Genomic DNA, 14,233 nt, shown 5'->3' on the forward strand with positions numbered 1-14,233 from the left:
TTATTGCATAGATCCTTTACCTCATTATGGGATGCGATGTGGTGATAGTCTAAGTCTGTCATTCCTCACTCATGTATTAATCCCAGCAGAGTACCTGAGAAGGAAACTTGGGTATGGTTTTGTAAACCAAAAATAAAATTCCGAAGTCCCCCCAACCATCTGAATAGACTTCCTCCTCAGCCAGGGCTGTTTTAAAATTTAACCCAAGAGATTGTTCCAGGCCACGATGAGAAGTGAGAGTAGAACATGCCTCATTATACCTCTCCAGCATTAACATCAACATAGACATTAAGTCTGATAAGAAACACCTAGCTGGAAACCATCATTCTCAGCAAACTATCACAAGAACAGAAAACCAAACACTGCATGTTCTCACTCATAGGTGGGAACTGAACAATGATATCACTTGGACTCAGGAAGGGGAACATCACACACCGGGGCCTATCATGGGGAGGGGGGAGGGGGGAGGGATTGCATTGGGAGTTATACCTGATGTAAATGACGAGTTGATGGGTGCAGCACAGCAACATGGCACAAGTATACATATGTAACAAACCTGCACGTTATGCACATGTACCCTACAACTTAAAGTATAATAATAATAAATAAATTAAAAAAAAAAAAAAAAAGAAACACCTTGTAACCTATTCGCTCTAAAGCCTACTACCTAAAGGCTTCCTCTGCTAATAAGAATTTGGGTATTCATAACCCTTTATCTTAACCCAGGCATCCCTTTCTATGAATCCCAGGTCTTTAGATAAACTCAGCCAATCATCAACTAGAAAACTTTTAAATCTACCTATAAGCTAGATGACCCATCCCACCCTCAGTTCAAGTTGTCCTGCCTTTCTAGACCAAACCAATGTATTTCTTAAATGTGTTTGATTGAAGTCTCATGTCTTAAATAAAATGTATAAAGCCAAGCTGCACCCGGGTCACCTTGGGCACATGTTCTCAGGACATCCTGAGGGCTGTGTCATGGGCCATGGTCACTCGTATTTGACTCAGGACAAATCTCTTTAATTATTTTACAGAGTTTGACTCTTATCATCAACAGTTTATAAAGGAAAGTCAGAGTAATTTTTTTAAAAATATGATTTCACTTTATTTGCTAGTTTTAAGAATAGTGAACTGTTTCTCTAGCATCCTCCAAAGATGAGCGACATGATTTGGTTTAAATTATTATGTACTCATGGATTTCCATTAGTATAAAAATGTCAAACACTGTTTTATGTATATCCACCAATTGCTGATATTAATCTTTTGATGCTCACATTGTCTACTCTTACTATTTCTTCTTAAAAATATTAAGTTTCTTAAATATTAGAGCTAGAAACCTTTATTTTATTTTTCTAGTGGAGCTGCTTTTCTTTTATTTAAGACCTAGAAATTATTACTAAGTTTAGGGAAGCAGAGAAATTGCTGACAGTAAAATTCCCTGATAGACTGAATCAAAGGCAGTGAATGCTGACTGTTAGGAAATCCCAAGTGGAGTGCAGTGTATTGGAAAATGGCTCAAAGATCTACCATCTAAGATTAAGGGCCTTTGCAACTATTGGTAGGGGATTCCTGACATAAAGATGGTATCCCAGTTAAGTGATCTTCAGCAAATGGCAAATAAAGGATTAACTGCCGAGAGCATTAGCCCCACTAATTCAGTATTTATAGCCATTCAAGTTATTAGCTTTTTAATTAACATGGAAAGATCTGAAACTACCTAATCATATTCCATTCTAATTATATTAACAGATTACACACATGAAAATTAAAATTTTGTTTTTCTAATATTCTCTTTAAGAATGTGCAAATAGAGTTGATGTTTTCTTAATAAATGTCTCTCAACTGTTATTATGTTTATAAACAGAATAGAAAAAATACAAGTTAATGGTATTCATTTAAGTACGTTGCATCCAGTTGGGATTATCGAATTAAAACAGGCTTTACACAAGGGTATTAGAGATATACCACATCCATTTATTTAATTCTCTGTAATAATAATCTGCTCATTGAATTATTTAACACATCTTTTTATAAAGGGCTTTGTGCACACATTAGGATTTGAATATGAGCAGATTAGATTGTTACATTTATTTCCTTTAAGACAAAATCAGCTGAAAGAGTTATTTCAGCGTCTATAGAATAGAAATTAAATAAAGAAAAGCAAATGCAAATTTGAGAAAAGAGTAAGAATCTACTTCTGATTCCCTGATTGCTCACTTGGGCTCAACTTTAATGATGTTGGCTTAGGAATTTTACTGAGTGAAGCTTCTAATCCTGAGATCTTTTAGTTCTTTTATTAAAACATCAAGCCAAATTCTTGTTTTAAAGTTTTTTTTAAATATACTTTATGTTAAGCCCTAAGGATACATGCTGTCTGTGCTTGTAATGTAATCTAAAAATGCTCTTTGATATAATGATCCAAATATTGGATCAACTCCAAGGTGTAAGAAGTGGGGGCAGCTTTCTGTGTCAAAATAGTTTCTTGAGCCAGGAGGATTTGGTCTGACACTTATCTGTTCTAAAGAGGTGATAGGAAGATGTATAAAGTGTCAATGTTGTTTTCCTGCCATATTCAGACCTTAAAGTATTTATTGCCCTTTATCTTTACCTGAGCTCTGATATATGAGGCCAGCACTTCCCTATAGGGAAAGTGACAGTCACATAATTAGAAAAAAAATAGAATTTATGTTTAAAATTCAGAATCTTTGTCCTAATGAAAGACAAATGACTTCAGAGGAATCACTGTTGAGGTGGCAATCTCAACCCTCTCTTCAGCTGTCTCTACCATTTATAAGCTGAGATGTAGAAAATGAGATGGAGACAGAAGCATTACAATCCTGTAAAGTCCCTTAAAGAGAGCCCTGTACCTCTCTTTCCTCATCCCAGTTGGATGTATGAGGTAGTAGTAGTTTTAACAATTTTAATTTTCCATCTGTACATTAAAAAATCACTCCAAAAGTTTTGGAACCACAATCTTTCTTGTCACTTTTCATGATTTCATACATTGACTGGGTTCATCTGAGGAGTTCTTATGTTACACCTGATGCTACGATTTGGACAGGAGCTTCAATTATCTGGGGGCTCAACATGGCTGAAATGTCCAAGTTGGTTCATTCCCATGACTGGTGCACTGATGAGCAGCCAGAAGACTGGGCTTAGTGAGGATAAGGTACTGGGATGGCTAGACCGTCTTCCTCCCCCTTTCTCTCCATGTAGTCTCAGGGCCTCTTCCTCTACATGTTTGCTTCAGTAGATTAGCTGGACTTCTAACATGAAAACTCAAGGCGTCCAAGAGGACAGAATGGAAGCTTGAAGTTCTTTTTAAGACTTACACCCAAAACTGGCACAATGACGTTTTAGCTACATTTTAGGTACAGATTTAGTATTGACTGGAACATCTATAAAAGCATGAATGTGATGCACTGGGGTCAACTTTGAAGAGTATCTACCAGGAGAATAGAAATCTTCTTCCAGTTTGTGGATCTGAGAATAGAGGATACATTGTATGTTTTTTCCTGGCTGCCCTTGATGGTTGCAATCCTCATACTGTTTCCAGCAATCCCACCCCCTGATCATGTATAGTCTAGTTTCGTGGGTTTACTCTGCAGATGGGCCTGACATGACAGTTTGAGCTTGGCCTCAGAGGGATTTAGTGAACCAGGAGATGCTTGTGGTCTTGATGAGGAGATGATGGATGCTGCCCTTAATAGGGATTTATACACAGAAGTTCCTTGTGCTTTTGTGAGAATCTCATAGATTATAAGGGACTCTAAAAAACCATGTGTTCCATCTCTCTAGAAGCAGATTCACTTATCACTGGTGTTGAGAACCTGATATTCTATAACTTGACCTATAAGATTCTTTACAATTTCTAGGTAATATATATTTTTTTCTATTTCAGCTTAGTTAAGACTATTTTCTATTAAACATCATTATTCAATCAACTAATATCTGTTGGGAACTTACTATAGAGTAGGGACTATTTTAGGAGACACAGCAATGCAAGCAGTTTGCTAAAGCTCTTCTTTGCTTGAGCTTTGTAGTTATATAAGAGAGGAGACAGACAATACAAAACTTAGAATATGTGATGTATGACACATGATATTTAAAAAAAAAGGAAAACAGTTCTAGTATACGTGTGCTGGGGAGTGGAGGTGGGGAAATAGAGTGTGCCTTACTGAGACAGAGACAATATGAAATTAAATACCTGCAAATTTAAGAAAGATAATTCCAAGTAGAGAGAATAACAAATGCAAAGACCTGAAGGTGAAAGCATAGCTCGCTTGTTTGTGGAATCAAAAGGAATGTAAGAAAGCCCTCGAAGCTGGACCAGGGTGAGCAAGGAAGAGAAACATAAAAGATGATGAGTCAGAAGACATAATGGAGAGCATAGTCAGAGGTTAACGTGTGTAGCAACCATTTCCAACTCTGCAGGAAAATTATTCCATATAAAAACTATTTGAGTACCTATTTATTATTGATATATAATAGTTGTACATGTGATATTTTCATACATATACCCAATATGTAATGACCAAATCAAGGTAATTGGGAAAGCTAAAATATCGTATATGTATTCATTCTTTGTGCAGGGAATATTCCAATTTTTCTCTTTCCTAGATATCTTGAAATATACCATACATTATCATTAATTATAGTCTCCCTACCGTACAATTGAATAATATAACTCATTCCTTCTGTTGAACTCTGTTTCGTACCCACTAATTAATTTTTCTTTATTCTTCCCACTTCCCAGTCTCTGGTAACCACCATTGGACTCTCTACCTCCATGAGATCAACATTTTTAGCTCCCACATAGGAATGAGAACATATAAGCCAGGAATGAGAACATATAAGCACCTTTCTGTGCCTGACTTATTTCGCTTAACATAATGCCCATCCATGTTGCAACAAATAATAGGATTTTCTTATTTTTTTATGGGGTTCACAGAGGGGTTCACAAAACTGAAGGAAGCATTCGCTTCCATTTGCTGGTTTACTATTGAGAATACAACTCAAGTACAGCCAGACGGAAGAGACCCGCAGGGCAAAGTATGGAGAAGGGGCATGGGGCTTCTGTACCCTCTCTGGGCAAGCCACCCACCCAGCACCTTAATATGTTCAGCAACCTGGACATTCTCCAAATCCTTTGAGTTAAGGTTTGTCTGCAGGCTTTATTACTTAGGTATGCTGGATGAAATTATTGGCCACTAGAGAGTGACTCAATCTCCAGTACTCTTTCCCCTCTCCCTGTAGTTTGGAGGGTGAGGCTGAAAGTTTCAATCCTCTAACCGTATGGTTGGTTTCCCTGGTAAGTAGCTCCCATCTTTAAGGGATTTCCAAAAGTCATCTCATTCACATAAACTCATGTGTGTTTGAAAGGGGTTTGTTATGAACAACAGAAGATGCTCCTTTTACTTTTATCACTTAGGAAATTACAAGGGTTTTAGGACCTCTGCCTGAGAACTGGCAACTAAGATCAAATATATATTTCTTACTACATCACACTATCACATTTAAGCCAGTTTATAGTTGTTTTTCCTATTCAAGAAGTAACTTTGTTACAATTTTCATTCTTGAAGAGTCACAGTGCTACATGATATATTTGTGGCATAAAAATTAAGTGAGTTTGTTTTCTTCAATGTATTCACTCTAAAAGCAAAACAATCCAATAAGAAGCTGTAGTCACGCATCACTTAATGGCAGGCGTACGTCACAAGAAATACCTCCTTAGGCAATTTCATTGTTGTGTGAACATCAGAGTGTACTTACACAAACCTAGACAGTACGGCCTATTACACACTTAGACTAAATGATACAGGCTATTGCTCCTAGGCTCCGAGTCTGTACAACATGTTACTGTTCTGAATATTGTAGGTAATTGGAATGCAAAGGTAAGTATGTGTGTATCTAAACAAAGCCAAACATAGAAAAGGGACAGTAAACGTATGGTATAAAAGATTAAAAAGTGGTACACCTGTAGAAGGCACTTACCATGAATGGAGCTGGCAGGAATGGAAGATGCTCTGAGAGAATCAGTGAGTGAGTGGTGAGTGAATGTGAAGGCCTAGAACATTATTGTACACTACTATAGAATTTATAAGCACAGTACACTGAGGCTACACTACATTTATAAAAACGATGTTTTCTTCAATGATAAATTAACCTTAGCTTATGATAACACTGTAACTTTTTACTTCATAAGCCTTTAAAAATGTTTTTGTTTCTTTTGTCATAACATTTAGCATAAAACAAATTGTACAGCTGTACAAAAACATTTTCTTTCTTTGTATCTTTTAAATTCTATGGGCTTTTTTTCTATTTTAATTTTTTTTCTATTTAAATGTAAAAAAAAAACAAAACAAAACAAAACAAAGACACAAACACACACATTAGCCTAGGCCCGCACAGGGCCGGGATCATCACCATAACATCTACCTCCATGTCCTGTCCCTCTGGAAGGTCTTCAGGGGCAATAAGAGGTATGAATCTGTCATCTGCTGTGACAACAATGCCTTCTCTTGAAGAAGCTGCCTGAGGCTGTTATATGGCTAACTTTATCTCTCTCTCACTGTCTGTATATACATACTGTATATATATACACACGTATACGATATATATATACACATTCTATATATATGCACAGAGAGTGTGTGTATGTATATATGACAGATATATGCATTATATCTATATATACACACACACAGAGTGAGAGAGCAACAGAGAGAGTACATTTTAAAATAACAATAAGAAGTAAAGCATAGTAAATACTATGTAATACGAATTTTTTAGCTCCATTATAATCTTACGGGACCACCACTGTCTATGCAGTCTGTGGTTGACTGAAATGTCTTTATGGGGCACATGGCTGTAATTGATTTTGTCATGTCATAAATTGCCATCAATTGCCTTCTTTGTTTTTCTGCTCTTCAGAGAGAAATTTTCTTTAAATGGATTTCAAATAGCGTTTGTTGGTATTTTTTTCTCCATCTTAAGTGCCTTCTGAATATTTCAGCAGTTATCACCTGCCAGGCCATAATAATTTGTCATCATAAAGAAGGAGGAAATTTTTTTGCAGGACATATATTTAAATGATTCTGCAGCATACAAAACCATCTAATACTGAGTGCTTGCCTGTTCTTGCTTGTGTGACTTTTGCCTGGCTTATGATAAGCAGCAGTAATATTCTACGAAATGCCTGTATATCCTTAAATTTTGGAATCAGTTTATTTCTCTAATGGTTACGTTGTCAAGTACACTTATTTTGTTCTTTTAAAAATATATTTTATTGGAATATAATCTACTTAAAGAAAAGTGCACGCAAATTATGTGTATCATTGGGTGAATATTCATAAAGTAGCCAGCACTCGGATCAAAAAACAGAACTTTTATGAGCACCAGGACACCCACCTCGTGCTCCGTCCTAATTTTTACTTCCCCTTTCAAGTGTAATCACTGTTTTGTATTCTGGTACTTCAGATTCATTTTTCCTATTTTTTAAATATGAAGTTTTCCCAAAGATATACTTTTTACTGGACATGATACAGCTATACTCTTTTGTTTTAGCTTCTGCGTCTCAAACACAGGTTCATACGACTCAAAATAAATACCGACAGTTATGTGCAGCCAGTATTTGTTTATTTTTATTGCTGTGGAATAGTCCATTGTATTAATAGACTGCCATGGGATTTTGAGTTATGGAATTGACACTAGACTGTGAATCTGAGCAGCACACTTGATGTCAATGAGTGGGACAGTTAACACCTGGCTCTTCGTGGCAGTTTGGCTTTCCCAAGAAAGCTGCCTCTGAGATATTGATTAGTGCATGTAAGAACTTACTGGAATGCGTCCCCTCAAGCAACACCTGTGGGAGAGGGGAAGGAAGCAACACAAGGTGGAGGAAAAGTTGGGCTGTGATGAATGGATTTCACATATTCTCCACTACAGGATCATCGGAAAGTACAGAAAATCTGACCATTCCTAAGAAGAAGAGTTGGATTTACTCTCCTTAGGATTGAAGGCCAAGTTCAATAAATAGTGAGTCACTGTACCTGCTACATTATTTTATGTCCGAAAGCTAGAAATGACATAGCTTACTATATTCCTCCTACCCAGTGTTTCTCTAGCCTGTGCTAGACATATTCGGAGTTGGAAATCTACTACATTTTTGGGGAGTGCTCATGGTTAGGGAGCTCTACCTTATATTAAGCTGAAATCTGCTTTCTTGAAAGTGATTAGTCTACTGGCTCTAGCTCTGTCTTCTAGAAAAATTTGGAAGATTAATCCTATTCCTGAAAAAAACGTCAAGGTTAGCTTCTGGATGCCCCATAACATAACAACTCTTCTGTAAGTTGAAGAGTTACAATTATAACATGGCCTCAGCTGCCCCTGCTTATGATGTTCCTTCAGACTTGTCTTCATTTCCCTCAAGGGGGCAAGACCTTTTTCTCCCATATCAACCAATCACTGAATTGGTGCTGCTCACAGTCAGAAGGCTTGACCTTGAAGCAGGTGTCTCTCTGCAACACAATAACTTCCACACTTCTTGGTAAATAAACATTCCTAATAGTAACAATCTAACAGGTGCCTCCCTGCCTTCTCTAGGGACCAGGTCTTCTAAAGGATCCCTGTGATGCTAATAAGTACGCAGACATATGCATTTAGTCAAGGTTAGAGTCCTTGTGAGTTGAAAATGAAAAAAAACAAACAACCAAAAAAAAAAAAACCTCGAACTTTAAATTGAGCTGTGGAGAAAGCTGTTGAAAGAATCACTTAAAATTAGGTAATCATTTTGTATTGTGCTCTCCTGTCTCTTGTGTACTTCACAGTGTTCACATTGGGTTTATGATAAGGAAAAAGAAAGAAGCCTAATCAAATTGTCCCACTTGCAGTGCTGAACGAGTGTCCATGTCCGCCTTTCATGGTGGCAAGGTAAGAACAAGAAGGTAAGGGGAAGAAAAATGAGAAGCAATATTTTTTTTAACAACCTACTCTGTCCAAAGCACTCTACTACTATGTGTTTTCCATGTTTTGTGTCATTAAGTCATCATGACTCTCTGACGTATCTATTCCTGTTCCCACTTAAAGAAAGAAGAAGGAAGAGGAAAAGAGAGCACGGTGGATCAACAGTTAATACGTGTTGAAAATAAAAGTTAGACTCAAGTTCAACTTATTCCAGTTCACTTTTTCTCCCAACCACAACACACATTATCTCTGTAAGATGAGACGAAATGAGTATAAACCACCGGGTAGGGCAGCTGAGTATTTTCCCTTTACTTACAACAGGGTACATATAATTTAACTTAACAGAAACAGTTCCTTATACCATGTGTTTATTCACTGATTTCAACATAGATTTTGTTTAGGATAAAAACACATTTAGTGTTCATGCTCACTAGAAAGAAAGCCTGAAAAGACAGGGATCTTGGTCACTCCTGCATCCCTAGCACCTAAAACAGGGATAGAGGAATTTCAATAACCCATTTCTTGATTCAGTAAATGACATATCAGTTCTTACAGCTCTGCAGCCCTTAAATACCAACTGATACACATTCAATTAAGTCAGTCAGTTAGTGACAGATGGGAAATATGGGATTTGTTTGTATAAACATAAGCAATAACTCAGGATTCTCTTCGTTTTCAAAAAAACTAATGAAATTAAAGCATCATCCAAGGACACACAACTTATGACTTCAGTTTATCCATGCAAAGAGCCCTCTTAAAAACAGAGGGTAACTTTGAGTCATTTTCTGTCTCTTCCTCCTTCCTCATTCTTTCCCCTTTCTCTGTGTCACTTTTATTTTAAAAAATATGGTGAAAATAACTTATGAGAGAATAAAACACCAAAAGAGTCAGACACAGAGAGTCTGAAACTGAGGGGGAAAGTGAGGACCAGCTGTGGCAACATTTCCAGAGGTGGCAGTCAAGGAGCTACAGATAGCAGAGTTTATTTATAGTTAAAGTAAAGTGAACAGCGATGCCTTGTGATGATGTTGGCTGTGAATTTTTGTTTTAAGGAAGTGGAATAAATAATACACCTACCTTAAACAGGAGAAAACTAAACTTGGAAAATCTCTTTAATGACAGACATAAAAGGAGTTGTGAAATTATGCTGCCTGCTACTTTTGCCATTGTGCAATTCCTTTGCAGTAGATGAATAATTCAATCTCAGGCTCCCCAGTGGAATACTTTGGGGCATCTACATGAATCTCATAAATATCAAATTTATTTGCTTATAGTCATTACCACATGCTAAATAAAATGGATTTCACATATTCTCCACTACAGGATCATCGGAAAGTACAGAAAATCTGACCATTCCTAAGAAGAAGAGTTGGATTTACTCTCCTTAGGATTGAAGGCCAAGTTCAATAAATAGTGAGTCACTGTACCTGCTACATTATTTTATGTCCAAAGGCTAGAAATGACATAGCTTACTATATTCCTCCTACCCAGTGTTTCTCTAGCCTGTGCTAGACATATTCAGAATTGGAAATCTACCACATTTTTGGGGAGTGCTCATGGTTAGGGAGCTCTACCTTATATTAAGCTGAAATCTGCTTTCTTGAAAGTGATTAGCCTACTGTCTCTAGCTCTGTCTTCCAGAAAAATTTGGAAGATTAATCCTATTCCTGAAAAAAAAGTCAAGGTTAGCTTCTGGATGCCCCATAACAGCTCTTCTATAAGTTGAAGAGTTAAATATACCTGTTGCTTTAACTATTCCAAGAATGATAGATGCATGAAAAGACATCTGTTACCATCATTTTTTAAATTGTAGATTTCGGGTCTAAATAGGGTTCTAAAGTTGGCACAAGCAAGTTGTCTACACTTTTTTTTTGCTTATATACATCATAAGATATTTTTTAAATAACTGCTGGGCCCCTCGCACATTTTTAAGTTGTCATCTAATTTTATGTTTGAAAACTGTCTTGTTTAATTCCCAACCTCATGTTTATATTTGTTAAATACATTTTCCTCAAAGTTTTGAACAGTAGACTTTCCTCATTCAGTTTGTGGAAAATATTCACCATGTAGAAAATACTCATCACAGAAAAAAACAGAGGTTACTGGACAACCCTTCAGCCAAATCAGCGCAATTTCCTCACTGACTATATCAGATACAGTCAAAGCAGATAAATTTGTTAATATGCAGCTCCTTGACAACCCCTCACTACTCAGTTCTAGGAGAAATAGGTTGATAAGACCTAGAGTGCTGCCATATGTTTATCAGCTGGCTGAAATACGGCACTACCCTCTGAGAATCTCTTACCTACCTGAGCTGTGTGTCATTGAATTGTCCCTTTGTTTGAAAGCTAGAGGTTTTATATTCTGGGATGGTGCCCGAGGTCAGTAAAATTTAGGATAGATGAGAAGAACAACTCTGTATCTCTCTCTGTCTCTCTCTCTCTTTGTGCACGTATGTGTGTGTGTGTGTCTGTGTGTGTGTTCAGTAACTAATGGGAACAGGGTACTCATTTAGCAGATTTCATGGCGGAAGGCAGTTTGCCATGCGCATTTTCACTGAACTAGATTTAAGGACAAATAAAGATGAAAGAAGGAAAGTGTTCTTATGTTCCTGCAACTTGTATGGTAGTGTCATGGGATCCTTAGGGTGTCGCTTCGTCAGCTGGAAACCTCTGTGGGCAGTGGCACCTTCTGCTTGAGTATTGCTCATGCCTGCTGGGCTTGTTATACCGACTTGGCCTGGCAGGCTGTGCTCAGCTCGTGTTACTGGCCTGGATGCCACGAGCCAGGTGGAGAGTAGCAAGGGGTGTGTGAGCAAGCGAGCATGGGGTCTGGACACTGAGCACAGCCAGGCACACTCTCTGCTGCAGCATGGCAAGTAGCTCCAGGCTCCAGCTTTGTGCAAGGCTGTGAATGGGCCAGATGTACCACAAGAAGCTTCTGCTGTGGGCACCAGCATCTGGATGAGGAAAAGACGGTGGCATCCAAAAACTCAGAGATGCCAGGAACCGCAGAGCCCCAAAGAGAGTGTTATATAACATGTCACATCCCTGGCTCAGGGAGCCCGGGGATCTGGGCTCCCAGAAAGGCCACAGCTCTTCTCTCTTTCTTATTGCCCACAGCTTCATGAGTGAGGGGGTGAGTTTTGGGGGGATGGGTTTCAGCCTGTTTGTGTTACAGGTCTCTCAGTCCCACTGTCCCACTCTGGCCACAGATCTTGGCTTGACCCCTCTTGGACAGGAAGTACCACTGCTACTTCCTGTCCTGTGGGGCAACCACCCAGCACTGGTAGAGGAATATAGTGTTACAGCAGTTCTAAGGTCTGGGTCCCAGAAGGGTTGCCACTCTTCACTCCCACAGTCCCAGTCCAGGAGTGTGTCACCACCTGCAGCTTAGTGAGTCAGTTAGGAATGTGTTACAGTTCCTTTCATGCCCTGTATTTGTCAAGTCCTAAGTTCTTGTCCCGTGTCCAGGAAGAATGAAGTTACGTGGACAACTGGAGGGTGAGCAAGGAGGAGAGTTTTATTGAGTGATAGAATGGCTCTCAGGAGACCCGAAGGGGGTAGCTCCTTTCTGCAGGTTGGCCACCCTGACGAATGTCTGAGTCTGGCTGAATCTGGGATTTTTAACGTGCTCAGAATGGAGGAAGTGCATGCTGACTTGTCCATAGGCAGACATAGGCAGACCTGGATAAAGCACCATCTGACTGGCTGAAAGACATCAGTGAAGTTCTCATTCCAGGTCATGAACCCCACCTGGAACTGGGAGCCCAGTCCCCAGGCTTCAAGCTGTCCCTGGCTTGAAGGTGGGGTTTCACTGGGGACCTACCCCCTCCCTTCCCTCCTGAGAGTCTATGTGCCTCCCACCACCATCAACATGCCATCCACAGCATGCAGGCTTTTCCTGCTGAGGGGCACCCACAGGCCCATCACAAGCTGCCCTCAGTACCTCAGCCTCCCTCCAACGCTTGTCGGTGCTCAAAGTCTGGAGGGGGCCAAGGAAACAGGGGGCTGCATATCAGTGCTGCCCCAAGTACATGTACACCCGGCCAGGTTGTGACAGCGCTCAGGCTTGGCCACAACTTTGCTCTGCACTGGAATAGACACCAGGAGCAGGAAGAGGTCTGTGAGTGGGAGCAGGCACTTCTGAGCCCGCTGGGGGAGAGGGTTTCCTGAGCTCCCAAGAGTGCAGGGATGCCTGGGTCTGGAGCTGCAGCTGGGCAGCTATATCTGCACCTGCAGGCAAGGACTCCCTCCCCGCCAACTCAGTAAGGTGTGGGGCTCCCACTGGAATCACCAGTTACCAGCCACCACTGAGCACACAGTCCTGGTCACACCTCTCGCACTGCAGCTGGAGTCCTCACAGGGGCCACCCCAGATGGACTCCCACCGCCATCATTAGGGAGCTATCGTACTGGCTGTCTGTAGAGGAGACACCAAGTATTCTTTGCATGCTTCAAGCCTTCACATTGCAGATCATCAACATTAAAGTAACATGGATGTATATGCCTGGCTCCAAGTGGCCAAATGTGAATCTAATACACTCCTTCTAAAATAACTCAGAGCCTTGGGGGAATAAAGGGGTTCCCAGAAACAATTTGTTAGACTTAGTTCTATGAAGAGTGTGGGAAGAACATAGAATTCAGAATAAGATGTTCCTGAGTTTCCCTGTTGTCTGTTTTTTGTTTGTTTTTTGACCAGCTATATGCCTTCAGCATGCTTATTTGCAGTTACGGGCCTCCATAGGTTTTACTGTTTTTCGTTCATTTTTGTTGTTGTTGTTGTTTCTTCTTTTTTTCTTGAGACAGTCTCATTCTGTCACCCAGGCTGGAGTACAGTGGCAGAATCTCGGCTCACTGCAACATCCACCTCCCAGGTTCAAGTGATTCTCCTGCCTCAGCCTCTGGAGTAGTGGGATTACAAGTGTACACCACAATGCTTGGCTAATTTTTATATTTTTAGTGGAGATGGGGTTTCACTATGTTGGCCAGGCTGGTCTCAAACTCCTGACCTCAGGTAATCTGCCTGCCTTGGCCTCCCTAAGTGCTTGGGTTAAAGGCCCGAGCCACCCGCACCTGGCCATTACTGTATTTCTTACTATGACTTCTCTTAGCTCCCTCAACCCATGCACATGCTTCTAATAGGTATTTCCCTAGGAGTCTCATCAGATTTAAACTTCTTTGATCATTTTTTCAGCCTCAACTAGCTATTTGCAAGCATATTTCTCCTAGTGACTGTTCAAAAATGTAATGTCCAGTAGAATACCAGAT

The 14,233-nt window shown here is 39.6% G+C and overlaps 1 long non-coding RNA gene across 1 annotated transcript in view; it reads left to right on the plus strand.

The window, feature by feature from the left end:
- Nucleotides 1-10,387, plus strand: part of LOC126938254 (uncharacterized) — a 43,227-nt gene extending 32,840 nt beyond the window's left edge. The window contains exons 3-5 of the long non-coding RNA XR_007720051.1: nt 7,948-8,037; nt 8,829-8,931; nt 10,288-10,387. This is a non-coding gene — a long non-coding RNA (uncharacterized LOC126938254). The remainder of the gene's footprint in view (nt 1-7,947; nt 8,038-8,828; nt 8,932-10,287) is intronic.
- The last annotated feature ends 3,846 nt before the right edge of the window (nt 10,388-14,233 follow it).

Source organism: Macaca thibetana, chromosome 16, assembly GCF_024542745.1.
Source record: "Macaca thibetana thibetana isolate TM-01 chromosome 16, ASM2454274v1, whole genome shotgun sequence".
In the NCBI taxonomy this organism is placed as follows: domain Eukaryota; kingdom Metazoa; phylum Chordata; class Mammalia; order Primates; family Cercopithecidae; genus Macaca; species Macaca thibetana.